The following is a 27,500-nucleotide window of genomic DNA, read 5'->3' as shown; positions in this document are numbered from 1 at the left end:
TGGGCACTAACGCATTAGTTGTTGTGGATGTGAAAGAATACCTTTTTAAGGTTCAGTTTGCCCTTTGCATTTAATTTTTTTTTTTTTCAACGTTTATTTATTTTTGCGACAGAGAGAGACAGAGCATGAACGGGGGAGGGGCAGAGAGAGAGGGAGACACAGAATCGGAAACAGGCTCCAGGCTCTGAGCCATCAGCCCAGAGCCTGACGCGGGGCTCGAACTCGCGGACGGCAAGATCGTGACCTGGCTGAAGTCGGACGCTTAACCGACTGCGCCACCCAGGCGCCCCATGCCCTTTGCATTTAATGTAGGTTGTTATTTGAGGCAAAAGAGACACCGATCATAGAAAATAAAGGAGGGAAAAAGGAAGCGTTACTATCAAGAAAGAAAAATAATGGACCAGAGGAAGACACTAGTGGTACGTCCTTACTCTTCAATCAGAGTAGACCAGGTGCTGGGGGCTTCAGAGAGGCGACACAACCATCCGACTGTGTGGTTCTTCTCCTTTAAGGAAACTTCTTCTCTATCTCCCCAGGAGATCTGTGGGCCCATATTTCCTTTGGAGCCTAATGGTGGGGTGGCTGTGGTCTCTGCAGGGTATGGACCTGTTTCACATTATATGCATGAGTGTTGGATGGTCGTGAAACCTAATATATTTGGGGCCTGATACCATCAACCACCATAAAAGCAAAATATTTTCCCATCTAGAAGTCAAGTTGGAAAAACCTCTCTCACAGTTGGTTTGGGTTTTAAAGACACAGTAATGGCTGCAAAGATGGCCTGTTCGTCCAGATAAGACTGGAGCCAAGCTGACACCTCATTGCAGTCTGGTCTCTCTTCCAAAGTTCTGTTGAGCATGTGGGTGGTGTTAACGGCGTCCTTCTGGCAGCTAAAATGGACCAAGAGAACAGCCTAATGGTTAGAGAAAACCTCATTGGTACAGCAAAAAATGCGGTGGCTGGACTGGCCAGATAAGACTGCTGGGGGCCAGCAGGACAGTTCTTACAGAGTGTGAGATATTTGGGGTTTGGCAAACCCTAAGAAGCTGGTTGCCAAGCCCTGTTGCCCCTTGTTCCCCTGGTGTATTTCAAAGGAAATTAAATCCACATGTTCCTGATTTGCTGACACTTAAAGCTCATCCAAAGGTGGTTTTGCAAGAGTGGTTTGGACACAAGAGGCCTAGAGAAACTTTAATTGTTATTGTTATTTTTCATTTTGAAACGCAGACCTGTATGCTTACATAATAAATGCAATGCCTACAAAATCAGAGCCCAGTTTTGCCTTACCAAAACGTTTTGTCCTGGGCCCACCAGAGACAGATAATTGAAGTCAATTCAAGAAGACAAACATCCGACCTAGAAATCCATCTTGCAAATGGCACTGTTAACAGCCCTTTTGACTGGGTTGCGTCTAAGAACCCCCAAAGCTAAAGTTCAAAACCATATGCACAGTATGGACTGAGTCTGTTGATTTCATTATTTCCTCGGACTCTGGCCAAGGAGATAGAAACCTAAATCCAAGATGGCATCCATCTTGGTAGGTCCTGGGAACCAAGGTCCAAAGATGTGGGCATGGCACCTCAAGGGCAAGAGGCCATCACAAAAGCTTTCTGTAGAAGGTTCTGAAGTGTCCTGCCATGTATGTCCCTAGATGAAACCTAAACAAGCAGCAACACAAATTCTACTTCAGGGAAAGAGATTCGCATTAGACACTTAGAGAGAATTAGTGCTTCTGGACAGGACACGTGACCTCAACAAGTCCAGTCACTTGAAAACTATTGGCCAAAGAGCTCATGGACCAAAGGGTCCCCTTCTTCTGAGCTAGGGATTAACATTTTTGTTTCTCCCATCTCTTCCTATGGCCACTGCATATGGCTTTTCCTCAAGATTCACCTCAGAGGAATTCTCCTGACAAGAGTGGTGGCTTTGTTCTCTCTGGTGGCTCCCACTTCTTCTTCTAGCCCTGGGCCATCAACTGCTTGATTGGCAGTTTACTTCTTAGTCTCCAGCACTGGAATCCCCCAGCCACTAGCTCGGGATCTGGAAAGTTCTGTGTCTTTTTTTTTTTTTTTTTTAAAGTTTTATTTATTTATCTGAGAGAGATAGAGACAGCATGAGCAGAGGAAGGGTAGAGAGAGAGGGAGAGAGAATCTCGACCAGACTCCATGCTGCCAGAGCAGAGCCCAACGCAGGGCTCAAACTCATGAAACCGTGAGATCATGACCTAAGCCGAAATCAAGAGTTAGACACTTAACCGACTGAGCCACCGAGGCGCCCTGAAAGTTCTGTGTCTTTAAACCTCGGATTAATGAGGTGATGGAGGCTGAGACGAAGAACTGGGGCTTCATTTGGAACTCAGCCCTGTCCAGTTTCTGTCTCTGCTCCTGCAGTTGGGTTTCTCTGGGTTACAGTCTACACTTCCTGCTCCCTCTTGCCCTAGAGCCTTCACACATGCTCCCTGTATCCCCCATTTCTTTTGATCCAGGTAACCCTTGCTTATCAGGTCAGTTTAGATGTCCCTTTCTGGAGGAGACATTTTCCTTCCAGCCCAGGGATATGCTTCCTTCTCCTCTGCAGAGTCGATACATATTCATACCTAACTGATGAAGTACAAGGTCATCTGCACTGCCTCCCTTCCCATCAAACTGCTGGCTCCTGGAGACCAGGAACCACGTCTGTCTCCCTCACTCTGCCCCCAGCACCCGGCACGGACAAATCAGTGTCGGCTCACTGGCTGACTTCTCACACCGGCTTTGAAGCCGACTTTGCCACCAACACGGCTCACTTCTGTAAACTGTACAGACTAAGGCCAACGGGAATGTTTTCAGACACTTGGAAACCAGCACCCGCTTGAATTAGTCTGCTAGGGCTGCCATAACAAAATGCCACCAATGGGTGGCTTAACACAACAGAAATGTCCTTGTTCGCAATTCTGCAAAGACCCTAATTTCTAAATAAGCTCACTTTCACAAGTATTGAGGGTTAGGACTTGGACACTTTTGCCGGGAACATCATTCAACCTATAATACCACTATTCTGGCAAAGAAAAAAAGAAAGTAGCCCCAAATTGACATTGAAACACAGTAACCATTTAAGTTACTGCCCAAGCAGGGATTTTTTTTTTTTTTTTTTTTTTTTTGAGAATGAAAGGGGACACGGTTCATAATTTTTGCGGGAACACCAGGCATAAACCAGCACCGTCCAGGGCAGGCAGTCCGGGATGTATGGCCACCCTCTGTGGCTAGGCTCACTGCCCAGGCTTTCCCGTGCAAGGATGCGTCGTACCTTCCCTTCAAATCCCTCTGTGTTTGTGTTCCCAGCAAGTCCAGTCTGTTGTATACACAGGCGCAGCGAGACCAAGGGATTAGCTATATTCCGGTGATGGTTAATTCACTGTTTCCAGTTACCAAATGCAAGCCCAATGTCCGCAATTAATTTGGCCAGATCAACTCGGGCCTCTTACACCTGTTCCCCTGTTTAATTAGGCTCTGATCTCCCCGGGGGAGTTGGAAGCACCGAGCACCATTACCTAAGCCTTAGATTAGGAGGGCAGTGTCAGATACCCTTCGTCGCCGTAATGCACAGCACCGTCCCCGAAACAGCTCCCGTCCTTCGGTCTAGAAATTCGCCTTGACAACTGTGATCCCCCCAGCATGGCTGGGGAAACGATCCCTTTTTTTGTTACAGATTTCCTTTCATCTCCTCCCAAGGGAAGGCAATGTTCCCAGTGGTGCTTCTTTCTGAGGTAATTGTTGGACAGGAGTCAGCCAGTTAAGGCTGCCCATCTAATTAACAGAGTCTGTTATGATTTATCAGGATAATGAGGTGGGGAACAAAGACATCGATTTTTTTTTCTTCCCCTTCCTGCTATTTTGGCCTCTTTTCTTCCTTTTGGAAAATGACCCAATGTTAATGAGAAACGAGTCACTTATTGTTGGGGTGCAAATAGAGAGATAAATGACATCAGTAATTAAGTCTCAAGCCCTCTTTGGTATACAGAGCCATTTTTCAGGCAATATTATTCAATTAATTAATTCCATTAGGGCTACCACGTTTCTCTAAATCCAGCCATTCAGCTATCAGTGATGATAATTCATATGATACAAAAATAGAACGGTTAATAACTGCATAGTGAACCCAGGAAGAAAGTATTTTAGCCACCACAGAAAGCCTAGCTAGGAGCACTTGATTTGGAAACATGTAAAGTGATCGAAGCTGGCCATGTACCTCTTCCCACCGTGGACTGAACAAATGCTCTGGGCATTCCTTACTCCAAATGCCTACAAGGACAAAAGGGGACATCAGAGTGGTCCAGATCATCCTCTTATGCCATACGAGTGGACACGGTCAAGGCCTCTGGTCAGTTGCCCAGCTGTGGCAGGAGAGGGGGCAAGTGACATGAAATGTGATTGAAAGGCAATACAATGAGAGAGAAGGTTTCCAGAACAGCAGCTCCCAAACCACGCCGCTTTTGTTCACATAAAACTGTATATTCATAAATATTTATCAAAATGAAAATCGGCTGACCAACCGCGAGGGCAGTTTTTGTCTGCTTTCTTTCCTCTTTTGTCAGGGGAGAATCCTGACCCGTCCATCTCTCACTGCGCACGACTCAAGTTAATTCTGTCTCTGTTGATGGTCGTGTTAACAGAAAACGCACCCACATTCTCTTTAATCCCCGAACTCTTTCCGCTCTCCTTTTCAACGCTTGCCAACTTTCCTAGAATTCTTTACATCCCTCCTAGGACGAAACTTATCTTCACAAAAAGGGAACAGTCCAGAACCACATTTAAGAAATCTTGAACTAAAGGAATTAGTATCATGACATACTGAAGAGAAAGGCCAGCAACTCCTTCATAGTCATGACAAATCCCCACGAACCTCTTCCTCTGCCTCCAAATCCACCTTTCCTTAACCCAGCAATATTAGCATAAATAAAATACCATCTCTGTGTTTCGTTTATCACTTTATTACTCTGCCTCGAGTGGTTGCTAATACTACGGGAGCGTTGTGATCTGCTCTTTTTCATTGTGACGCAGCAGTATTTCAGCTAGATTCAGGATTAAATATGCCCTGTGTGCTGGCGTGGGAACCTTTCTACCATTCCTAGGAAAACAGCTCACATTCCAAACAGCTGACTTCCAAAGTCCAGAATATGATCTGCTTAGAAGCTGGGTGGCTGCCTACACGGTTCTAGCCTCTTTTCTCCTCCTCACTAATCAAGGCATCTTTTGTTTCTGGAGCTCATTCTCTGCGCAGGAGTGTGAAATCCACATTGAAGGCCCCCAAAGCACATAAGCCTGGCTGAGAAGGGAAAAGCTCAGGGAAGTGGTTCTCAAACTTAAGCCAGCATCAGAATCACCTGGAAGGCTGCTGAAGATCTGGGGAGGGACCCAAGAATTGGCATTTCTAACCTCCCCCCAGTGGAAAATTTGCCTTCAGAAGAAATGATCTTACCCAGGGATCACACGTTGAGAGCCGCTGGCCTAGATACTACAGGTAGAGAAAGGCTACGGGGAGGTAACTAGGTTTTCAGAATCCTGAGCATCCCGTCAATAACCTGGCCGAGGCAAAGGCCACCCTTCCCTGAGATGGATCATGACAAAAGCAAAGAGGCCCCCCTGGGTCTCCTCCACCTTTACTTGAAGGCAGAGGCCATGCCCCAGAGTCAGGTCAGCAATTTCCTTGGAAGAGGCCAGCACCACTCGCGGTTTCATAACCAGATCCAGAAATTGTGCAGAGGGCTCCCAGGGCTGTGGGATTTCTGAATGTTTGTGAAGAGTGCTTTGTTTTGCGCTCTGCTTCCCCTGGATGTCATGTGTTCTCACAGGTGTTGAACAGGCTTGACAAAGCTTGGGGATCTTCTAGCGTTCATCACGGAAGATTCAGATAGCCACAAACCTGTTAGAGCTGGACAAGGACCTGACAATTCTCATCTTACGTGCTGTGATCCCCAGGGGCATCTGATCCGGCGGTTCCCAAACTTCTCTTTGAGCCCCACTCATAGAGATACACCCAACCAATCCCTTAGCAATCCATATCCATGTCTTAGTTCTGGTGCATGACTCTAGCGTCTAGCCTGGATTCCTCAGAGGAAACAGAGCCCGTGACAAGGGCTTATTCTGGAGAGTGATCCCAGCAAACAGGAGTCAAGGACAGGAGGCAGTGAAGCAAGGAAGGAAGGAGAGAAGGTGGCCTCGTGATCCATCTCGTCTCCCGTGACGATGCTCTAAGAAGCCGCAGAGGATGCACATGAGAATTTTCAGTCCGAGGGAAGAAAAAGGAAAGCGCTCTTTTGGAGGCTTGTCTCATGGGGTGTTGACTCCCTTGCATGTCTACCAGGATACGGTTTCCAAGGAGCCCAGGGCCCAGACAGAGGCATATGGTATGGCTGAAACAAGGCACTGGTCCACCTGCACAGAGGTGGTTGCTCCAGCAATGGCTGGCATCAAGGGTGGTCCAGAAGATGAGAGACACACACACACAAGATGTCCAATGCGATGCATTATAAAAAGAGACCGGGAGCAAAAAAAAAAAAAATCTTTTCTATTTTATCCGCATATATGATAAATCTCATACTAGTATAATCTTTATATTCAATATATTTAAAAAGTTTAATTGAACGGGAGGATTAACACAGAATTTCAGGGGCGTGTGTCTAAAACCCATAAGCCTTATAAGGTGCGCCCCTGCCCTATTTCTAGAAAAGTCTACCATTTCTGTGCCCAAAAGTCACTCGGAAACAGTGATGAAACAATAAATTTCATGATAACAATTGCAAGGTCATCAGATACAGGGAGGAAGTCTGTAAAAGAGTTATTTTGTGTTGGCCGTGTGGTGCTCACAGTAAAATACGGGTTGAAATTAATTAACTAGGAGTTGGGGCATGAAAAACTACTTTCGTGACCTCCTGTCTGAAATTCCTATATTTTGAGCTTAGAAAATCAACTTGCTGCTATTTATAATCACTTCTAAACAATCGTTGCTTCTTTATAAATGAAAACTAAGATTAGACATAATTGTCACTGTCTCTCTTTTTTTTTTTTCTCTCCCTGTAACACTTAGGTTCGGAAGTCCAGGGGCATCTTCAGAGGGATAGATTTTGATGAGAAAAAGATCATCTTCAGATGAAGAGAAGATTACCATCAGGCAATTTACTGAATTAATAACACAAGTTTCAGGAGCTGCGTTGCTAACGCTTCTAGTCTTTAACAAATGATCCATTCAGGATACGGACCAAAGAACATACGGCTAGGAATAAATGCTATTTGAAACTGTACAACGGGTTAGAAGTTTTGGGGGTTCAGCTCAGTTAAACGGACTGAGGCCAACTCACGAGCATGCCCAGTGACGCCACCCCCCCTGCCATGCATGCGTGCATGGTACCCACTGAGGGGCTCTGGAATCATTCTGGGATGAGAGATAGAAGTATTTAAATACTTTCTAAAAAAAGCTTTCTTTCATTAAAATGTTCACAAATATGCTAAAGTACAGAAACAAGAAGAATGAGCCCTCAAATACTTCTCCCAGCTCAATTATAATGGCCAATGTTAAATACGTTAAAAAAGATTTTTAAACAATCTAAACAGGCATCAATTTTGCTCTCAAAACCCAGAAACCAGGGAAGATTTTCATGACCCCCTGAGGGTTTGTGACCTGCTGGTTCTTTGGTTCACTGACCTTGTTCAATCCTCCCTTTATACAAGGGAATGCTATGCTCTCCCATTTTCTCTGGCTGTCTCTCACGCTTGCAGCAAATTAAGTGAACTCTGTCTATCATTTCAGCAGTGGTGACATATAATCCCAGTGTGAAAGGATGGAATTTTCCAATGCAAGAAGCAGCAGAAAGCGAACGGAGGAAACGTTGCCATGAGCTAAGGCTCCTTCACACAGTATCTCCAACTGTGCTACCAAGCAGCCCAGCGTTTGGATGAAAAGTAAGAAAAAAAAAAAAATCTGACAATACAGTGATTGTTCGCCCTCCACAAGCAATGCTACTATTTCTAACCCCTCGATGGGCTGTGCCGGCACCGGGCAGCCATCGTCTGGGTCTTCCTCCAGTGGCGGGCAAGCCTAAAGGCAAAGGGGGAAAGGTCCCGATGTTTTCCAGAAAACCCAGATCCACACCAGGACCGCGGCCGCCAGAACCTTTCCTCCTGGGACAGAGGGGGATGAGCTGGGCAGCTACTCACCTTGTCTCATTTGTTCACGAAGAACCCAAAGCCAGCAACATGGATCGGCTCCTTGCTTTTTTCTACTACTCTAGAAAAACAACCAAGGTCTGCCAAGAATCTGCAATCTCCTAAATCTTAAAATAATGACTAGCCTATCCAGAGTTTCCATCCAAGGCATTGTTGGTTCCTATACAAGAAAACCCTCTGGGGTGAGAGTCGGGAGGCCAAGAAAGGCATGTGGTTATTTTTGCCACACTTTGGAAAGAATGGGAAGTCTATTTTTGACATCAGCTGTTCAGCTTTCAAATAACACCAGGCCGTAAAACATACCTACTTTAAAAATTGATTACAAATTTTGCTTAACTTTAATTGATAAGACTTTTTGGTTTCATGCTGCTTCAAAGACATGCACCTGTGCACACGTGAGCCGGCACACACGCACTCTCGCTCTCACACCTACATTCTATTTCCTGGCCGGATATGAGATAAATAAAGTTTTGGAATAGGTTAAGGCATCGATGCCCCCATTTCCATATGACAGTTTCCATCTTTTAAAAAAAATAGTAAACCACCATTTATTGTTGGAGACTTGATTGCTTTCTTCAGATTATAATGCTTCTAAGACTGATCACGGCATTCTGTGCAAGGAGTCATTAAAGAAGGAACTAGGTGCTCAGGAGATATGAGGGGATATGAAGTGGACAAGGGAAAGGGGAAAGAAAAGAAATCACGGGAGAGTTATGGAATATTGCAGTGGATGTGTGAGTTCTCACACATCAATCCTGAGCCGAAGGCAGAGATCCAGCACGAAGCTCACCGAGGGCTGGCAAACACTAATAAGTACTAAGGACAGTGGGGTCACTGACAACTACCCCACCATATTGGCACACAGACGTGAACCGGGCTTCTTCATGTGGGGAGCCCTTGCTTGAAGGGGAAAGCCAAGGGTACGTGTTTCATTGTTTCAAAGAGAGAAAAGTATACAGTTTGAATAGTCGTGAAAGCATTTGCTGTCCAGAGGCGAGCAAGTCATTTCATTAAGAAGCTGAAAGCCACACCATTTTACAGAAACGATCCTTAATGGAAAAGAATGGTTCTGTGTTTGCCCTCGACTCATTTCAAAGGCAAAGAAGATGGCTGTTCTCTGAAGCCTTTGGTTTGTATTATTTATCTCAAGTAAAATAAAATCCAAACAGGGGGCAGCCTCCCCTGCCCCCCTCACCTCTGCATCATCCGACACCTGCCTCTAACTCCTGGAGACCCCGGTGTCCCCCCCACCCCCAGCCCACCCCATCCTCTTCCAGCATCTGAACCCAGGCGCTGTCACCTCTGGCGGCCATGTCGCCCCGTCCCTGCAGCCCCCACGGCATCTGAGGTAAGAACTTCATCAGTGCTGTCGAATGACTGAGTGCGTTCGGTAATTACAAGATTGTAGTCATATTTATCAAATTAACCTTTTTTGAAATGAAAATAGAAGAGGTGGAAATGGAAGTCACGGTTGTCAAGTTTCAATGAAACTTCACTAGGCATGGAGACAGTAATGCGAATATTAAACCAAAAGGGAGCTGAGTTAGAGCCCTGTTGGAGGGCGACCAACTGTGCCCATGTCGGTGTGGCTGGGACTGCCACTCCCACATCCCAGGAAACCCCAGGCGGTGGCAAACCTTGGCAGGCGGTCGCCCTGCAGGCCGTCAGTGACTCTCAGAGACCAAAATCCAAACGTCAACTCAGTTGGAAATCAGCAAGATTTGAAGGACTCATCACAAGTACCCGACACACACCCTGAGCCCCCCCTCACCACGAGGCTCTCTCAGCCTGGTCTGTTTCCTTCACGGCACTTAAAACGCTGTGATTACTGTTCTGGGTATTCACTTATTGCGTAATCTCCCTACTCAGTGTGAGCTCCACGGGGTCCAGGAGATCACCTCGTTGGCTTCCCACCATGGGCCCTAGAACATTACCCGGCAAACGGAGGACGTTCAAGAAACAGGTCTTGGATGTGGCACTCTCTCCCAAATCGCGGAATCTGACAGAATCATTGCATCCCACCAATTCGAAAGCGTACACTTCTTCACAATTTCACCTCTCTGGAATCCAGATGCGTCCATCAACAGTGCCTTTCAAAAGCCATCGATTGGCCTCAGTGGCAGTGGTTGCGACGCTGCTGCCTTTGTCTCCGTTTGTGCGTCCAGTAGGTCGTAGCTGCTCACCCTGTCCTCACTTCGATGGTGCGGTCTGTGCCTCTGTTAGTTTAACTCGAGAGCTTAACTGCCACCCAGAAATGTTCTCAAAGGAAATTTCACCGCGATTCAGCATTGAAGCGACACGCTATTTTGTACTCAGAAAGGAAGAGAAGCCAAACAGTAGGATGTACATGTGATTTTAGTAACGAATATTTGTCACAGAGGAATGATCGTTAAATCCATGTTTTCTTGCAAAGGAACAACCAAGTGCCTTAGAAATCTCAGAAAGGAAGATACCAACAAAGACAGGCAAGCTGTGTCACTTTCTATCACCGGGATATTTGTTTTATTGCTGAATTTCTCAGAAGAGATGAAGATTAATTTCAACAACAACAACAAAAAACTCTGCTGCGATTGATTCATACATCAGTGAGGACTGTTGTTAAAGGTACCTGCCAGCCTACTGGCAGTGTTTTTCCTTCCTTATTGGTGCGCAAAATGATAGTGGAGCTCTACATTCAAGGGCATCTTAGACTTGACTTAATGAAATAAGGTATTAGTTTTATCCGATCTTTTATTCAGGTCTGGAACAGCCTTCCCAGCGACCACCAAGGAGATTGCTGGTACATGACGGGGTCATTCAAGTGTAGCAATGCATTAGGTTCGTGCAATATTCTAGAACCCTCTGGTGACTGAGTTCTCTCCCAGCCCTTACTACTGGCTGGGGGTGAGGAGGGCTCTCTGGCTCTAACACCAACTTCAGTCTTTCGGTCCCCATCAATTTCCCATTGGTGACCTCTCACATGAAGTGCCCTGTTGCGCTCGCCCAGTTCTGCTCCTCAGCTGGTCTCGTCGTGAAGCCTGAATGATGCCCATTGACAGAATCTCACTATTGTTTCAGCACTGTATGTACACTAATTGCAAAGTGTACCTTTTGGACAGTTATTGACCATCTTTGGTGACAAGAGCTGTATAATTCTGAGAAAGGATTTAATTGTGTCCCCTCTACAGGTTGGAAACAAAGAGATGCTCAGAAATAGTGCAGGTACACCACAAGACAAAACTGGTCAGTGGCCCAACTAGAAAAGCCCAGTTAGAGGAGGTGTTAGAGACAATCCAGTTCATAATTATGAACAGTGATCACATGTTAGGCTAAAGAGAATGGGTCTCTTTTTCTTAAAGTCTCTAGAGTCTCTAAATACGCTGTTATATATTTGCTCTTTTGTTGGTTCGTTCATCCATTTATTCTTTTATTTTCCAGATAACTGAGTGTCTGCCATATGCCAGTCTGCTGTATTGGGTGCAGGACATAGAAGAATAAACAAAAAAGACAATTTCTAAGCAATATACAGCATAGGCTAGGTTCTTGACCTGGGGCCCACAGACCCTCTCCCTGAGTGGTTTGTGAATTTGGGTGGGGAGAAAAAACATTGTCTTAACTAACCTCTCACCCCTGGAAAAGACCGACTTGTCTCTGTCATTATGGTTTTGTTTTCTCAAAAATTCACATACATGGAATTATACAGTACATAGAACCTTCAAAATTGGCTACTTTCTCTCAGCAAAACACCTCTGAGATTCATCCAAGTTGTTATGTGCGTCAAGAGTTCATCCTTTTTCTTGCTAGATTGAGTAGTATTCCACTGTACGGATGTGCCACAGTTTATTTACAGATTCACTCATTGAAAGACATTTGGATTGCTTCCAGATATTGAGGATTATGAACAGAGCTGCTGTAAGCATTCAGGTACAGATTTTTGTGTGAACGTACATTCTCAGTTCACTTAGGTAAACATCCAGGAGTCGGATTGCTGGATCATAGGTCAAATCTTTGTTTGGCTCTATAAGAAACCACCAAGTGGTTTTCCAGAGTGGCTGTGCAATGTGGCATTGCCCCTGGGAATGTAGGAGAGTGCCAGTTACTTTGCACTGCCATGAGCACTTGGCATTGTCAGGATTTTTTATTTTGCACCATTCTGTTTTGTCATTCTGGGCATGTAGTTCTAGCTCATCGGAGTTTAACTTGTATTTCTTTAATGGTTAATGACGGTGAACATCTCTTCGTGTGCTTATGTATGCTGGATATTTGCCAATAGTTTGTTGAGCATTTTTGCATCTGTGTTCATGAGGGATAGTGTTCTGTACTTCTCTTTTACTGAGCCATCTTTGTCTTGTTTTGGTATCAGGGTAATGCTGGCCTTATAAAATTATTTGAGAAGTGTTACCTCTTATTCTATGTTCTGGAAGAGGCTATGTAGAATATGTTGTATTCTTCTTTAAATATTTAGTAGAATTTGCTAGTGAACCGTCACTGGCAATATTTGGTAGAATTTGCTAGAACCATCTGAGCCTGAAGATTTCAGAAACAGAAGGTTTCTAATTACAAATCATTTTTTAAAAGTTAAAAGGCTACTCAGCTTATCTATATTTCATCTTGGGTAAATGTTGGTAGTTTGTGTTTCTTGCAGAATTTTTCCATTTTATCTGAACAGTTGAATTTGTGAACAGAGTCTATAGTGATAACTCCTTTTTCATCCTTGATATTGAGCATTTGTGTTCTCTCTCTCTCTCTCTCTCCAAATCTCATTAGAGATCTATCAGTTTTATTGATCTCAAAGAACCAAATTTTGGTTTCATTGATTTTCTCTATTGGTTTTGAAATTGTTCTCAATTTGATTAAGTTGTGTTCTTATTTCTATCATTCCATTTCTTTTGCTTGTTTTGGATTTGGCTGTTAAGATAACACTTAGATTATTGGTTTGATAGCTTTCTCATTAAAAAAATTTTTTTTAATGTTTATTTATTTTTGAGACACAGAGATACAGAGCACGAGTGGGGAAGGGACAGAGAGAAGGAGACACAGAACCCAAAGCAGGCTCCAGGCTCTGAGCTGTCAGCACAGAGCTCGATGCAGGGCTCGAACCCATGAACCGCGAGATCATGACCTGAGCCTAAGTCAGCTGCTTAACCGACTGAGCCACACAGGTGCCCCAATAGGTTTCTCATTTCTAATATGAGCATTTTAATTGTATAAACTTCCCTCTAAGCCCTGCTTTACCTGCATTCCACAAGTTGGGATACATATTTTCAAATTCATTTCAATTCAAAATATTTTCTAATTTCCCTGAGACTTCCTTTTGGACTCAAGGACTATTTAGAAGTGTACTGTTTAATTTCAAAGGGTCTGGAATTTTTCCTGCTATCATCCTGTTACTGATTTCCAATCTAATTTCATTATAGTCAGAGAACATACCTCGCATGATTTCAATTCTCTAAATTTGTTAAAAATTTTTAGAATGCCCAGGGATGTGATTTATCTTGGTGACGGTTCCAAGTATACTTGAGAAGAATATGTATTGTGTTGCTTTGGGGTATAGTGTTCTATAAATGTCATTTCAAACCAGTAACTTACAGTATGTACCCTTGTTGGCTTTCTGTCTGCTAGTTCTACTGATTACCAAGAGAGGAACATTGAAGTCTCCAGCTGTTATTGTGGACGTATCTATTTCTTATTTCAGTTGTGAGTTTTTGCTTCAGGTATTTTCAAGCTCTTTTATTCGGTATCTACAAATTAGGATTATGTGTTTTCTTGATAAGTTAATCCTTTTATCATTATGTATTGTCCCTTTTTACCCTTTTTATTCTTTGCTCTGAAGTCTGCTTTGTCTGATATTACTGCAGCCACTCCAGCTTTCTTCTGATTAGTGTTACATATTTTCCATCTTTTACTTTTACACTATCTAGATCATTATATTTGAAGTTTTTTCTAAATATAATTTATTGTCAAGTTAGCTAACATACAGTGTATACAATGTGCTCTTGGCTTTGAGAGTAAATTCCCATGATTCATCACTTACATACAACACTCAGTGCTCATCCCAACAAGTGCCCTCTTCAATGCCCATCACCCATATTCCCCGCCGTCCTGCCTCACCACCACCACCCACCCCCCCCCCGCCACCATCAACCCAATACAATTTGTTCTCTGTATTTAAGAGTCTCTTATGGTTTGCCTCCCTCTCTGTTTGAAACTATTTTTTTCTCTTTCCCTTCCCCCATGGTCTTCTGTTAAGTTTCTCAAGATCCACATATGAGTGAAAACATAGGATATCTTTCTCTGACTTATTTCACTTAGCATAATACCCTCCAGTTCCATCCATGTTTTTGCAAATGGCAAGATTTCATTATTTCTCATTGCCAAGTAGTATTTCATTGTATATATATACCATATCTTCTTTATCTATTCATCAGTTGATGGACATTTGGGCTCTTTCCGTAATTTGGCTATTGTTGATAGCGCTGCTAAAAACATGGGGGTACATGTGCCCCTATGAATCAGCACTCCTGTATCCTTTGGATAAATTCCTAGTAGTGCTGTTGCTGGGTCATAGGGTAATTCTATTTTTAATTTTTTGAGAAACCTCCACACTGTTTTCCAGAGTGGCTGCACCAGATTGCATTCCCACCAACAGTGCAAGAGGGTTCCCGTTTCTCCACATCCTCGCCAACATCTGTTGTCTCCTGAGTTGTTAATTTTAGCCACTCTGACTGGTGTGAGGTGATACCTCAATGTGGTTTTGATTTGTATTTCCCTGATGATGAGCAATGTTGAGCATCTTTTCCTATGTCTTTTGGCCATCTGGATGTTGAGGTGAGTTTCTTATAAACAATATATAATTGAGTCTTTATTTTGAAGGGGGGAGGAGCAAAGGGAGTGGGAGAGAGAGACTCTTAAGAAGACTCCATGCTCACTACTTCCGATTCTGTGTCTGCCTCTCTCTGCCCCTCCCCCCTTGCACTCTGTCTGTCTGTCTGTCTCTCTCTCTCTCTCTCAAAAATAAACCTCAAAAAAATTTAAAAAACAAAAAAGAAGAAAAAGAAGAAGAAGAAGAAGAAGAAGACTCCATGCTCAGTGTGGAGCCCATTGTGGGGCTTGATCTCACGATGGTGAGATCATGACCTGAGCTGAAATTGAGTGTCAGATGCTTAACCAACTGAGCCACCCAGGCAGCCCACTAACGGAGTCATTTAAAAAAATCTGTTCTGACCACCTGTGTTTTAATTACTGTGTTTAATCTATTTACATTTAATGTAATTACTGATATTTTTGGCTTTAAGTCTACTATTGTTTTCTATTTGTCTATTTTCAGTTTCTAGGTTTTCTCTTTTCTCAGTCTCTTAGTTTAAACATTTTTTAGTTTCCTATTTATCTATCGCATTTTTACTAAGTATCTCTTTGTGTAATGTTTAAGTGTTTGTTCTAGGGATTAAAATATACATATTTAACTTTTCATAGTCTATATAGAATCAGTATTTACCACTTCAAGTGATATATTAACACCACATACATTCCCTTACCCTCCCTTCCTCATGCTGGGTTGTTGTATTTGTTACCTCAACATACACTGAAAATCTCGAGACAATGTTATAATTTTTGTTTTAAACCAAAACATATCTTAAAGAAGTTAAGAGGCAAAGAACAGTCTATTATATTTACCCAGGTATTTACCATTTCTTTTGTTTTTCCTTCATTTTGGTTGTTTCAACTTTCCTTCTGGTGTCATTTACCATCTGTCTGAAGAATTTCCTTTAGTAATAGAGTTGGTTACACTAAAACCTCTTAGTTTCCCTTCATCTGAGAAGGTCTTTATTTCATCTTCATTCCTGAAGGGAAATTTTTATGGGACTTAGAATTATGGGTTGACAATTCTTTTAAAATGTTCTTCAAAAATGTTCCATTTCTTTCTGGAAAAATCTGTGGCTATTTAAATCAAGTTCCCCTATAACTAATGTGTAGTTTTTCTCTGGCTGCTTTAAATATATTTTTTCTTTAGTTTTCAGCAGTTTGATAATGATGTGTCTGGGCATGGATTTCTTTGATTTATCTCATTTGGATATAGGAGTGCTGATATAGGGGCATAGGTACAAATGTTTATGGCAGTGCTAGCAACAAGAGAATGGGTTTCCTAGACTTCTTGAGTGTGTAGGTTTACGTCTTTCTCCAAATTTGGCAAGTTTTCAGCCATTGTTCCTTCAAACATTTTCTGTGCACCACATCTTTTCTTCCTAGGACTCCTATGAAAAGACAAATGTTTTGGTGTTTTCGCACAGGTTGATGAAACTCTGTTCTTTTTTATTTTAAATGTTTCATTCTCTGTATTGTTCATATTTTATAATTCTTATTGATCTATATTGAAATTTGCTGACTCTTTCCTCTGTCATCCTCATTCTCCTGATGAGCCCATCCAGTGAGATTTTTATTTCAGCTATGGTATTTTTCCATTCTAAAGTCTCCTTTTGGTTCTTCTTCATATCTTACATTTCTTTTTGAGATTTTATCTTTTAATTCATTTTAAGAATGTTTGCTCTTATATGTTGGAGTATTTTTATAACAGCTGCTTTAAATTCTGTGTCATCTATGCATTGGCTTCTGTTGACCATCTTTTCCCATACCAGCTGAGATTCTCCCAATTCTTCATACGCACTGAGTAATTTTTAACTGGTTCCTGGATATTTGATGATAATTTTACAAGACTCTAAGACTCTAGATTGTGACCAAATCCTATGGAAAAGGTTGATATATTTTTTTTTAACAGAGAATCTACCAGGTTCAATTCAGGTCACAAACTCCAACCAGTTTTCTATGGGTTGTAGTTCTAATATAAGTTCTGTTTTCCATGACTTCAGATCTGTCCCTGTGCACAGTAGTAGGTGACCAGTCTGAAACCTGGGACAGTGTATTTTGTAGTTCAGTTCCCAAAAACAATGGTGTGCTATTTAGGTCTATTCTTGTGAATCTCAGGGATAAGCCCAGAAGTTCATAGACAACTTCATGAGGTTGCCTTCTCTAGCTCTTCCCTCTGTCTGGTACTTTCCAGTTCCCAGGGGCTCAACTTTTTGGTCCTCTGGCCAGAAATCTAGGGCTTTACTTAGCCTGCCCCTCTAAGTACTTCCCATAAACTGTATCTGCACCCAGCGACAAGTGGTGAGAGGACACAGAGAAAAAAGCACTGGGAGTCTGCCCCTCATTCTTGGGACCACAGTTCCTCTGATCAGAAGGAAGACTCTCCTGCCTTCAGTTTTAGGCTTCTGAGACTTCTTCTGCCTCTGACACCACGGATTGTTTGGGGGGCTGAGTCTCAAGAGAATGGAGAGAAGAAAAAACAAAACTCTATAGGGGATTTCTCCACTCCTTCTAAATATTAGGAGACCTCCTTTCTGCTCTCTGTAGGACTTCTCCTGGGGCACTCTCTATTGGCACCAGTGCCTACTTCTGGGTTTTGGGCCGTGCTGAATCCAGGCTATGTGGCTCTGGAAAGGAAAAATGGTATCTCAGTACCAGTTCAGATTCTGTACTTAAGATTCTGTCTTTTTCACCATTCTGCCAACTCCTACAGCAGCATTTGCTTGGAGAGAGAGTGGAATGTGCTTACTCCATCTTGCCCTGAACCAGAACCTAATGTGTCTTATTTTATACATTTAAAAAACGATTCTAAGATATGATTCACAGGCCTCATTAGGTTCCAAAGACATCCATGGCACGGAAAGGACCTTTAGCCAAAACGGAGGGGCAGGCATATGAAAAGTCATTTGCAAATCGGCATACACATGCTCAGGAGAAGCAGCTAGGATCTTTGGAAGCCTGTAGAGAGCACCTAGGCTCGTTTGGGATCAGGGATGGCTTCCCAGTGGGCAGGAGAGGAAGAGTGTTCTCAGCAGATGGAAAGCTGTGCTCATGAGCCAGAAAAGAACCAGTGTGGAAAGTGTGGGTCATAGTAAGCAGTTCAGAGTGGCCAAGACATGAACTTCTCTTGGCTCTTGAGACCACGCACAGAAGAGAATCACATTGTTTTATCAGACAGCATTAGTGGACTATTCAATTCAATGAAATCCTAAGTACACTGGAAGCTGTCATCCTGATGATATCCATTGTAGAATCCAATTCCAGATCTCAATCTCAGTTCTATACATAGAATCTGTATGTAGGCATTTAACATTTGAATAAGGAACCCATTCATTTTGTATGCTTGGCAACACACTCTGTTGTGGATACATATACCATTGGATAGCTATTTTAAATTGCTATTTCCAAGAAATAGCAAAAATTCAATAAGAAGACTGAAATCAAAATATAAAAATGAAGAATGCAAAAGAATAAAATAGCCAAAGGAAAAACTTTAATTCCATCTTTTCATTATTATAAACTAGAAGAATAACCACAAATAACTGACATAATCAGTATAATGCATTTCTCTGTGCTTTCTGAAAAATTCAAATTTGCCAGAGCTTGGGGCAGAGCATTGAAATAAATATGATGAAACAGAGAAAGTGTGCTAAGAAATAAAAAAGAACTAAATTCCCAAGGCAGGTAAATCCGGTATGTAATAACACAGATTCAAATCCCCACAGACAAACACACATAGGCCTGTTGCGAGAAATCCAGTGACTATGCCACAGAGACTATGGATTGGACCTGCCCTAAGGCATAGAACTTATTTCCTTACCATGCAATAGAAGGCTATTTTGGAGCAGGGGTCGGGGAAGTATTCATACTACCATAGAGTTCCTTATACAAAATATGACTGGCTAAGGATAAAGAAGACAATAAAGAGACAGTTCATTTAATTTATCTTTAAAGAGCATATGGCACCATCCCACGCAACACAACTTGCTTAAAAATCAACATGATTAAAGAACAAATTGGGGAGCTTTCATCCAGACATTCAACTAACCTTTATCTGTCAATCTACTATCAACAAACCCTGCACTAAGCTCTAGTGGTGTGTTATGGACTGAATCATGTCCCCCAAATTCATATGTTGAAGCCTTAATCTTCAGTAGCTCAGAATGTGACTATACTTGAAAACAAGGCCTTTAAAGAGTTAAAGTTAAATGAGATCATTAGGGTGGGCCCTAAGCCAATCTGATGGGTGTCCTTAGAAGAAGAGAAAATTTGGACACACAGACACATGAGGAATGTGCACACACCAAAGAAAGACCATGTGGGGACACAACCAAAAGACGGCCATCTTCCAAGCCAAGGAGAGAGCCGTCAAAAGAAACCAAACCTGATGACACCTTGATCTTGGACTTCCAGCCTCCAGAACTGAGACATAAATTTCCACTGTTTAAGCACCCCAGGCTGTGGTACTCTGTTATAGAGGCAGGAAGGTAAATGGAACTCACAGGCTCAGAAGGAAGCTGACCCAGGGACAAATGGTAACAACACCCAGGACCCATGTCAGGGTGATAAGAGCAAGAGTGTGGGGCTATAAACAGGGTACAAAGGGGAAAAAAGACATGATTACAGGAAATAACCAATTGGATCAAAGGACAAACTCAACTTCAAAAACCATCAGCACTGCTACTTCCTCTAGAAACTGGATTCATCCTGGGATGTGTCAGACTGAAATGTGATCTGGGGTCAGCCTGGGAATCTGAAGTTTCCCCCTTCCTGAAGTAGCTCCCCCATCAAGGGGTTTGGGGACCCTGTTTCTTTCCAGGTGTAAACTATCTCCAAGCAGCTAGCACAAAAAGCACAGCGTGCTAACAATGTACATTCATCCCTCAGTCCTGAACTTCCTCATGATGATGCACAAGTTCTGCATGACCAATGACCTGATTGATCTCAGAGCATAGCTCAAAAATTCAATGAAATGAAAAGCATTAATAAAACAGAAGAGTGGGGCGCCTGGGTGGTGCAGTCGGTTAAGCGTCCGACTTCAGCCAGGTCACGATCTCGCGGTCCGTGAGTTCGAGCCCCGCGTCAGGCTCTGGGCTGATGGCTCAGAGCCTGGAGCCTGTTTCCGATTCTGTGTCTCCCTCTCTCTCTGTCCCTCCCCCGTTCATGCTCTGTCTCTCTCTGTCCCAAAAATAAATAAATGTTAAAAAAAAAAAATAAAATAAAATAAAACAGAAGAGCTAGGGAGTACAGATTCAAGAATATTGCATTCTGGGGAGGGGGGCGGCGCCTGGGTGGCTCAGTCAGTTAAAGTGGCAGACTCTTGATTTCAGCTCAGGTCGTGATCTCACGGTTGTGAAGTTTGAGCCCCGCATCGGGCTCTGTGCTCATAGCACAGCCTTCTTTGGATCATTTGCCTCCTTCTCTCTGCCCTCCCCACCCTCTCAAAAATAAACAAACACTAAAAAAAAAAAAAAAAAAAAAGGATTTGTATACTGGAGAATACTGGCTATTGAATATTAGGAGCTCGAGAAAAATGACATGGAGAAGCACACTCGAAAAAAAAAAAAAGCAGAATACTCCTTACCTGAATACAGAACAATTTTGGGGCCAGAAGTAAACTCAAGTACCAATCAAGATTAATTAACAATAATTTGAAGAGAAAAAAAAAAAAAAAAGAATCACGTCTGGACATAATCTGGAGAATTCCCTAATCCTAGCTACCAGAGAATGAAGACAAATTATTTACAGAGGCACCAGATTTACACTGCAAATTATTTATAAACGGCACGACATTCTTCACTGGGAACACCTGGAACACTGAGGCAGTGGAGCCAGGCTTAAGGCTTTTGAGAGATAAGGCTCTGATCCAAGACCCCTCTGCCTAGCCAATATCATGCATATGGGAGGCCAAGGAAAGACACCTGGGGACTTACCTAAGTGTACTTGCCCATGTTCCATTTGGAGAAAAGACCTAGGAGTACTCTGGATTAAAAAAAAAAATCAATTAAGGGGCACCTATGTGGCTCAGTCAGTTAAGTGTCTGACTATTGATTTCGGCTCGGGTCATGATCTTATGGTTTGTCAGATCAAGCCCCACATTGAGCTCTGAGCTGACAGCACAGAGCCTGCTTGGGATTCTCTCTCTCCCTCCCTATCTGCCCCTCCCCCTGCTTGTGTTCTCTTTCTCTCTCTCTCAAAATACATAAGAAACATTAAAAATTTTTTTAAAGAGATACACAGGTGAACTTCCAATTACCAGTGAGGATGGGGACAAGATGTGTAGGAAGAATTAAAAAAAAACAAAAACAAAAACACACAAAGGAGAGGGAAGGGAGGAGGGGTAGGAGAAAAAAACAAGAAGAAAATGTAAAACATAGTGAAAAAAAATGAAAAAGAAAAAAAATACCAAAGATATCAGGCATCTCAATAAATAGGACTCGATTAAATTCCTCCATTGAATGACACATAATTGAAAATAGAGTTTTAAAGAACTGTTTGTTATGTGCTATTTATGGGAAACAGCCAAATGAAATCACAAAGAAAGCTCGGAAAGAAAGAGATGGGAAACGAGACCAGGCACGAGTAAACAAAATGAGAGTGGAGGCAATATGAAGATCGGATAAAGTGGAATTTAAGACCAACAGCTTTTAAATAGGGCCAAGGAGGGGCGCCTGGGTGGCGCAGTCGGTTAAAGCGTCCGACTTCAGCCAGGTCACGATCTCGCGGTCCGTGAGTTCGAGCCCTGCGTCGGGCTCTGGGCTGATGGCTCAGAGCCTGGAGCCTGTTTCCGATTCTGTGTCTCCCTCTCTCTCTGCCCCTCCCCCGTTCATGCTCTGTCTCTCTCTGTCCCAGAAAAAATAAATAAACGTTGAAAAAAAAAAATTTAAATAGGGCCAAGGAGACGAGGAGAGGGCTCTACCCTGATCCCCGCCCAACGCCCTACCTCCTCACGCCACCGCATCGGGGATGAGGGCTCCAACAGACGTATTTGGGAGGACGCAAACATTCAGTCCATAACACTTAGGCCACAAAAGAAATGGTAAAAATGTAGACATTCTGATCAACGTGGAAGACCCAGATGATGAGAAAGGATGTCCTGCTCCCAATGAATGGAAATACTGAATAAAACACAACAACGGAATTTTATTACAGAGCTGAGCTCAAAAACCAGAGACCAGAAAAAAGGCAGCAGGCACAAAGCACGTGAGTACTGCTAAAGTGCCAATAACCTTGCAAAGCCTGGCAGCGTCGCACGGGTCTGGGACATTGGGGCTAGGACCGGGGTCCGTACTGGCAGAGGAGCTCAGGCTGTGGGGCTGGGAGAGGCTGGGAGCTGAAAGGAGCCACGGGCACGAAACCAGGACCTGCCTGGGGCGACCTGGCTCCTGAATCTCAACTAGAAGAACTCTACCCATGGACCCAAGAAGCTTGCTTCAAACCTAGACCAAGCCACAGACGGGCAAAGAATTACCCGAGTAGTTGGAATGACTGAATAGATTGTAATGTCTCCTCTTAGCCCTGAATTCAGTACTGCCCTTCCATTTATTATTGGGGTACAGGCACAAAACTACCTCCTGATGCCTGAATCTTTTATCTAATTACCAACTAGAACTCTACTATTAAGAACTAAGACCACTGCATGTGATGGGCAGCCTGCTTCTTCACCCCAAGAAATAGTTGTCGGAAAACACAAAACCACACTGCAGCTGGTTCTTTTCACCACTACCCCCAACTTCCTCTGCCAGCCTGAGGCCAAGGGCATCACACATTTCAGAAACCACGAGAAGGCCAGGCTTTGGGAACAGGACAACTAGAAGACTTCAGAAAGTATCGTATCTCTTTGAACTTCTGTTTGCTTGTCTGAAAACGGGAATGATCACAACTACTTTTGAGGGTTATCATGAGAATCAAACGAGGTATGTAGAATGGTAACTATAATAAACAAATGAGCATTATTATTACTATTACATGTTTAGATATAAAGCCTTCCTTGATTTGAAGAAATTGCCCCAATGATTTATTTTGATTTTTGATTTAAATATCTTGCTAGAATTGTTTTTTGCAGCCAAATAATACTCCACTGTATGAGTAGACCACGCTAGTTATCCATTTATCAGCTAACGGACATTTGGGTTGCTTCTACTTTTTGACTATTATGAATAATGCTACTATGGACATTTGTGTACAAATTCCATGTGGACAAATGTTTCTCAATTTTCCTGGGCACATACATACATAGGAGCGGGGCTGCTGGGTTACATGGTAATTCTCTGTCTAACTTTTTGAGGATGAACTGCCACACTGTTTTCCACAGCAGATGCACCATTTTACCTTCCCCCAAGCAGTGTATGAGGGTTCTGGTTTCTCCTTATCAGCAGGATGCTTTTTAAAGCAACTGATGGGCCACTGAACAACAGAAAATTGGGATATTCAGCACCCTCACGTCTTTCCTGGAGACCGTCACAAATTGGTAAAAATCTGCTTCCCTTTCATTTGTACAAATTGAGACAGAAGCAATAGGGTTTGATCAGTCTTTCTTCCCATTTGTGGGGATTTCAGTCATGGCAAACATCCTCCTCTCTGATTCCATTTTCTCTCCTAGAAACAAAGAGGCAGAAGCATCTCATTAAAGTGCCTACTTGGTCCAACATGATAGAAAACAAGGTTAGAACACATACTGAAAAATGGTAAAAAATGTGGATTCAAACCAAAGAATTTAGAACACGTAAAAAAAAAAAAACCCTGCATGTGAAATACAACCATATCTTTTGTAAGCATATTCGAACAATTAAGGAACCTCCTTGGTGCCAAAGAGAGAGATTTTCCTTGTCCTTTTTCCTGGCCTAAGAAGGCAAAGACGAGAGTGATAGAGAAATGAGCCAAGGAGCCAAGGTGGCTGTAAACCGAAGGCTGTCCCAAATTACCTAGTTAAGTGATGTTTTCAAGTGGTTTCGATAGAAAGACCGAAGAACAAAATAAACAGCGTGCTCCAACTTCTCATCAGAAGCCCACACCATCATGCTCTGCAGCACATTGCATTCATGGAATCATCAACCATGGACGAAATGGACTTTGGATGTGATGCATGGGGTTGGCCATACTTTGAATCTTATGCCCACGTATGTTGAATTGAAAGGGTTCATTCGGAGAGTTCTTTCGAGTGTAAAATGTAATTCTGTTGGTCACAGGCAAAAAAAAATCACTGTGGTACAGAATGACTAATAGGATGCTACATCCTCTTTTCCACAATCAACTACAAGAGGTGGGTGGGTGGGGGGGAAACCAACGGAATATTCTTTTATGCATTGCTTCCCCTATGCAATTCAAAGCACAAGGCAGTAGAGTAATAAAACTACATCTGCCATAATGGAAAAAAACAATTCCACTACAAATAAGCTTTATTACTCCATCTGAGAAAGGAAACAGGGAGCTAGATTGTGTGTGACTCTTCCCTTTCAAAATCAACCCACAATCAAAAGCAAACAGGTTCAAAAACACAACAGAGAGAAAACTGGAATTTGCAGCTGAAAGACCCATGGAGTGGAACAGCCCCACACAATGAGTGCACAGAAGTGTGGCGTCTGGTTTTGTTTGGGAGATGCCTACGTGGGGCTCTGACCTCATGAGTGGGGGCCCCAACACTCCCTAGTTTGGACCAGCACCCAGGGGTCAGCAGCGTGAGGTGGCATTTGAACCTCGAACCGGAGCAGAATAGCAGCCCCAGGGTAGGAGGTGGGGAGTAAGTTTAACAATCTGCAGACTGCTAGGAGCGCCTACGGTGGCTCAGTTGGTTGAGCGTCCGACTCGTGATTTCGACTCAGGTCATGATTTCACAGTTGGGGAGTTTGAGCCCCACATCGGGGTCAGCACTAGCAGTGTGGAGCCTGCTTAGGATTCTCTCTCTCCTTCTGTGTGCTCCCCCGCCCCCTGCCCTGACCCTGGTGCTCTAATCCTCTCTCTCAAAAAAAATTAAATAAACTTAAAAAAAAGATGGAAAAGAATTTCTTATTTTTTACCTCTAGGACAAGAATATATCCAGAAGGAATAACCAGTAGCGTCTATTATACATTGTTCTTTTCCTTTTTATATTTTCTTCCCAGGATCTTGGCATCTTAAAAGCGTCATCACTTTTTTTAGTAGTCCTGAGTAAAGTGGCAAATTATGCCCAACAGAGAGTAGGGAGCTGAGCCAATATACAACACTGAGGCTTCTTTCGTGTACAGTTTAAACAGCTCATGAGTTTGAGCCCAGCATCAGGCTCTGTGCTGATAGCTCAGAGCCTGGAGCCTGCTTCGGATTCTGTGTCTTTCTCTCTCTGTCCCTCCCCCACTCGCACTCTGTCTCTCTCTCAAAAATAAATAAACATTAAAAAAATTTTCTTTTAAAAAAGAATCTGCAGACCGCTAACCAAGAGTGACATATAGCCCCGCAGGTCCAAAGGCTTCCAGGCTGTGTGTAGCTTTCTGTGGCGCGGGAAGATAGCCTCAGCTTTCCCCATCTGTGGACCCTCATGAGACAGAGGAGGCTGTTTTCTGAGAAAGGCTGGGAATGAGATGTCAACACCATAGAGGCTGGCATCTGAGGCTTACCTGTGTCTCTGTGTCTTGGGGCAGGACAGGCAGCAACCTCATATAGATGCCCATATGTCACCCAAATAATTTTAATAATTGGGTCTCTCATGGCCAACTTCTCCACTCATGCCTCTCATCCCAGGAATGGTCTCAAATGTTGACTCCTTTGCTCATCAGACATCATCAGGCAAGGTAGCCCTGTTGCCACCACTAGTCTGTCACCACGAGGGAGGGGTTCAACATCCCCACACGTGGCTCCTTTGGTTCTCGGAAGCTGCCCTCTGCCTTAACTCCTGTACACCAGTGAGCTTTAGCCACCTTCTCCCACGATGGTGCCATAGCCTTGACTTCCCCCAAATCACTCTGCCTCTGAAATCTTGCTCTTCAATGTGACATGTACACCCATCAGGATCCTAATCGTTCTATCACTCAGAATCCCTTCCTTTCCATTCTGGCAGCGTGGGCTTCACCCACAACCAACCCCAAAGGAAAACTAAGCAAACAACCAACCAAAAAAACAAAAAAACCCAACACCTCTGTTAGGTTTGAAAAAATCCAATTACCTCTTGCTCATCAAGGGGCTAGCTTAATCATCCATTATTACATGAGAATTATTGAATCCTCTTTCAAAGAATGATCATATAAACATCTATACAGATGAGAATCAATGTCATGCTCTTTAAAGCTATTGTCCTAACGTGACCTCATCTCCTTCCTGTCAAAGTATAATTTTCAAAAAGTTCAACTCATGACTTGCACACAAATATAAAATGAACATGTGTCCATAACGTATTTAACTAACGAGCAAACCAGTAGGACAGGAATGATGGTTCAAAGAGCACTTGCAGAATCTACTGGCCTTAATTATTTTTTAAAAATTCTTTTATTTTTTGAGAGACAGAGCATGAGCAGGGGAGGGGCAGAGAGAGAGAGGGCAGAGGATCCAAGGCAAGCTCTGTGCTGACAGCAGTGAGCCCAATGTGGGTATCGAACTCACAAACTGTGACATCGTGACCTGAGCGAAAGTCAGACGCTCAAACAACTGAGCCCCTCAGGTGTCCCAGAATCTACTAGCCTTTATACACAAAAGAGACTGTTAGAATCACTGCTTCGTTAGGTACAAAACTGGTTAATGCCCTACATGGTAATAAAACCATAACCTTTGTGGTTGTTTTTTCTAAGCAACAGAAATCGACAAGTTAACATGTAACTTTACTGTGTCTGACTTATCAACCAGTAAATAGTAAAGTCAAACACAGGTATATTCTCCTCGAGAATTAAATAATCCCTGGGTTAGCCTGTCAAACAGTGCCTCAGTCTGACATTGAGAGGACATGGCCCTTTGCCTTACGTCTAAAGTTTGGATCGCTTTTCTTAACGATCCCTAAAGAGAGAAAATTCTAAACGAGTTCTCTCAAAATCTCTACACTTATTCCCTCCTGAACTTGAGAAAAGAAAGAAAAAAGAAAACCATAAGGGCATCGCTCACATTCCATTGCGCTCCTGATGACCAAAGAATGATTGTCACCTGGTAGAATTGCAGACAGCATGACTCAGCGGTAGGAAAGGTATTTTGGCAGCCAGGCTTCCCATCACACAGATGGCCACCAGCTCTCCCAAGACCAGTCCTGGCCAAGAACACAGACACTTCAGGTTCCATGATAGGTCATTCAGGAATGGGTTAGGTGAGTTTATACCTTCATCGAGACATCATAGGATTGGAACTTCAAGGAACCTTCTGGAAAGTCTCCCTGGATCTTGTAGGACAGATGGTGTTTCTTATATTCAGTCCTCCCAGGACTGAGCAAGCCCACTACCAGCCCATGCCAGGCTCTCATCAGCCTCCCTGGCAAGGATCTCTTCTTCAACCTCTCTTAATCAACTTAAG

General features: G+C 43.1%; 2 long non-coding RNA genes across 2 annotated transcripts in view; both read right to left on the bottom strand.

The window, feature by feature from the left end:
• Positions 1–9,376, bottom strand: part of LOC147577604 (uncharacterized) — a 44,131-nt gene extending 34,755 nt beyond the window's left edge. Inside the window, exon 1 of the long non-coding RNA XR_015240430.1 lies at positions 8,193–9,376. This is a non-coding gene — a long non-coding RNA (uncharacterized LOC147577604). The remainder of the gene's footprint in view (positions 1–8,192) is intronic.
• A 12,788-nt stretch (positions 9,377–22,164) lies between these two features.
• Positions 22,165–27,500, bottom strand: part of LOC147577603 (uncharacterized) — a 6,908-nt gene continuing 1,572 nt past the window's right edge. Inside the window, exons 1-2 of the long non-coding RNA XR_015240431.1 lie at positions 23,966–27,500; positions 22,165–23,639 (exon numbers count right to left, since the gene is read on the bottom strand). The exon at positions 23,966–27,500 is cut by the window's right edge and continues 1,572 nt beyond it. This is a non-coding gene — a long non-coding RNA (uncharacterized LOC147577603). The remainder of the gene's footprint in view (positions 23,640–23,965) is intronic.

This window comes from Puma concolor, chromosome C2 (genome assembly GCF_028749965.1).
Source record: "Puma concolor isolate L17-30 chromosome C2, mPumCon1.1.hap2, whole genome shotgun sequence".
Classification (NCBI taxonomy): domain Eukaryota; kingdom Metazoa; phylum Chordata; class Mammalia; order Carnivora; family Felidae; genus Puma; species Puma concolor.
Note: the sequence above shows the minus strand (reverse complement) of the source record. Positions and strands in the feature narration are given on the sequence as shown.